Source organism: Heterodontus francisci, unplaced genomic scaffold (assembly GCF_036365525.1).
Source record: "Heterodontus francisci isolate sHetFra1 unplaced genomic scaffold, sHetFra1.hap1 HAP1_SCAFFOLD_146, whole genome shotgun sequence".
NCBI lineage: Eukaryota > Metazoa > Chordata > Chondrichthyes > Heterodontiformes > Heterodontidae > Heterodontus > Heterodontus francisci.
Genome location: NW_027140336.1, coordinates 1,514,272 through 1,517,813, shown reverse-complemented (window position 1 = coordinate 1,517,813; position 3,542 = coordinate 1,514,272).

Here is a 3,542-nt window from a genome sequence, read left to right as displayed (position 1 = left end):
GGTAACTCCCAAGATGTTGTTGGTGAGGGATTCAGTGATGATAATGCTGCTGAGTATTAAAAGGTAGATGGTTTGATTCTCTCTCATTGGAGATGTTCACTGCGTGTCACTTTTGTGACAACCAAGTCGCTTGTCACTTATCAGCTCAAGCCTGAATGTTGTTCAGATCTCGTTGCTTGTGGACATGGACTGCTTCAGTATCTGAGGAGTTGTGAATCATCACCTAACGTTGCCACTTCTGACTTAAGTTGAGGGGAAACTCATTAATGAAAGAGCTGAGGATGGTTGAGCCTAGGACACTACCCTGAGAAACTCCTGAGGCAATGTCCTGGATTGAGATGATCGGCCTCCCCCAACCATAATCATCTTGCTTTGTGCTAGGTATGACTCCAACAAGTGGACAGTTTTCCCCTGATTCCCATTGATTTCAATTTTGCTAGGGATCCTTGATGCCACACTCACTCAAGGGTAATTACTCTCACCTCTCCTCTGGAATTCCACTCTTTTGTCTCTATTTGGAACAAGCTGCAATGAGATCATAAGAACAGAAAAAGTAGCAGGAGTAGGCCATTTGGCCCCTCGAGCCTTCTCCGCCATTCAATAGGATCATGGCTGATCTGATCATGGCATTAACCCCACTTTCTTGCCTGCCCCCCATAACCCTTGACTTCCTTGGAAATAAAAATCCAAAGATGAACGACTGTCTGAGAGAAGAAATTCCTCCTCATTTCCTTCTTAAATGGAAAATCCCTAATTCTGAAACTGTGTCCCCGAGTTCCAGATTCCACCACAGGGGGAAACATCCTCTCAGCATCTACCCTGTCAAGATCCTTCAGAATCTTATACGTCTCAATACGGTCACCTCTCATGTTTCTAAACTCCAATCAGTATAGGTCCAACCTGCTCAATCCTCCTCATAAGACAACTCCTTCATCACAGGAATAAATCCAGTGAACCTTCTCTGAACTTTTTTTTAATTTCCAAAATGTATTTTATTCGTTAAAAAAACTATAAAAAGATACATTACAAAACAGTTCAAAAACAGCACCAAGTCAACAATAATAAGATTGCAAAGGAGATCAGTTTCCTTCAGTACAGGAATGAATTGCCTCACAACCCTTCCATTTCATTTTACCTGCCATGTACTTTTTGCAGCAACCAAATATTTTCTGGAATAAATACAATAAATACTGGAACCACTCAGCAGGTCTGGCAGCATCTGTGGAAAGAGAAGCAGAGTTAACGTTTTGGGTCAGTGACCCTTCTTTGGAACTGACAAATATTAAAAATGTCGCGGGTTATAAGCAAGTGAGGTTTGGGTGGGGCAAGAGATAACAAACGAGAAGGTGCAGGTTGGACAAGGCCACATAGCTGACCAAAAGGTCATGGAGCAAAGGCAAACAATATGTTAATGGTGTGTTGAAAGACAAAGCATTAGTACGGAATAGGTGTTAACGGACTGAATATTGAACAGCAGCAAGTGCAAAAATGAAAAAAACAGTGGGTAAGCAAACTGAATAAACCAGGATGAAATGAAATAAATGCAATATAAAAGGTTGTAAAAAAAATGTAAAAAAGCAAAAAAGAAGAAAAAAGAAAAAACAACTAAAAATAAAAGAATAATGGGGGGCTGCCATGCTCTGAAATTATTGAACTCAATGTTCAGTCCGGCAGGCTGTAGTGTGCCTAATCGGTAGATGAGATGCTGTTCCTCGATCTTGCGTTGATGTTCACTGGAACACTGCAGCAATCCCAGTACAGAGATGTGAGCATGAGAGCAGGGGGGAGTGTTGAAATGGTCCTGCTGGCGGACCGAGCGGAGGTGTTCCGCAAAACGGTCACCCAGTCTGCGCTTGGTCTCCCCAATACAGAGGAGGCCACATTGTGAGCAGCGAATACAGTATACTACATCAAAAGAAGTACAAGTAAATCTCTGCTTCACCTGAAAGGAGTGTTTGGGCCCTGGGATAGTGAGGAGAGAGGAGGTAAATGGGCAGGTATTACACCTCCTGCGATTGCAGGGGAAGGTACCATGGGACGGGGACGAGGTTGTGGGGGTAATGGAGGAGTGGACCAGGGTGTCGCGGAGGGAACGATCCCTTCGGAATGCTGACAGGGGAAGGGAGGGGAAGATGCGACTGGTAGTGGCATCACGCTGGAGGTGGCGAAAACGGCGGAGGATGATCCTTTGGATATGGAGGCTGGTGGGATGAAAAGTGAGGACAAGGGTAACCCTGTCACGGTTCTGGGAGGGAGGGGAAGGGGTGAGGGTAGAGGTGCGGGGAATGGGTCGGACACGGTTGAGGGCCCTGTCAACCACAGTGGGGGGACATCCTCGGTTGAGGAAAAAGGAGGCCATATCAGAAGCACCGTCATGGAAGGTAGCATCATCAGAGCAGATGCGTCGGAGACGGAGAAACTGGGAGAATGGAATGGAGTCCTTACAGGAGGTAGGGTGTGAAGAAGTGTAGTCGAGGTCGCTGTGGGAGTCGGTGGGCTTATAATGGATATTGGTAGACAACCTATCCCCAGAGATGGAGACAGAGAAGTCGAGGAAGGGAAGGGAAGTGTCAGAGATGGACCACGTATGGGTGAGAGAAGAGTGGAAATTGGAAGCAAAGTTGATAAGGTTTTCCAGTTCGGGGCTGGAGCAGGAAAGGGCACCGATACAGTCATCAATGTACCGGAAAAAGAGTTGGGGGAGGGGGCCTGAGTAGGGCTGGAACAAAGAATGCTCGACATATCCCACAAAAAGACAGGCATAACTAGGACCCATGCGGGTACCCATAGCGACACCTTTTACTTGAAGGAAGTGCGTGGAGTTGAGGAGAAGTTGTTCACTGTGAGAACAAGTTCAGCCAGGCGGAGGAGGGTTGTGGTGGGTGGGGACTGGTGGGGCCTCTGTTCCAGGAAGAAGCGGAGAGCCCTCAAACCATCCTGGTGGGGGATGGAGGTGCAGAGTGATTGGACGTCCATAGTAAAGAGGAGGCGGTTGGGACCAGGAAACTGTAAATTGTCAAAATGACGTAAGGCGTCAGAAGAGTCACGGCTGTAGGTGGGAAGAGACTGGACCAGCGGAGAAAAGATAGAGTCAAGATAGGAAGAAATAAGTACTGTGGGGCAGGAACAGGCTGACACAATGGGTCTGCCGGGACATACCCGTTTGTGGATTGTGGGAAGGAGGTAGAAGTGGGCTGTCCGGGGTTGCGGAACTATGAGGTTGGAAGCTGTAGAGGGAAGATCTTCAGAGGAGATGAGGTCAGTGACAGTCCTTTGGACGGTGGCTTGATTTTCGGCGATGGGTTCATGGTCCAGAGGGAGGTAGGAAGAAGTGTCTGTGAGTTGGCGCTGAGCCTCTGCAAGGTAGAGGTCGGTACGCCATACAACAACAGCACCACCCTTGTCTGCAGGTTTGATGACCATGTCGGGGTTAGACCTGAGAGAATGGAGTACCTCAAGATCAGAGGGGGACAGGTTAGAGTGAGTGAGGGGGGCAAAGAAATTGAGATGACAAATGTCTAGCCGACAGTTTTCAATGAAGA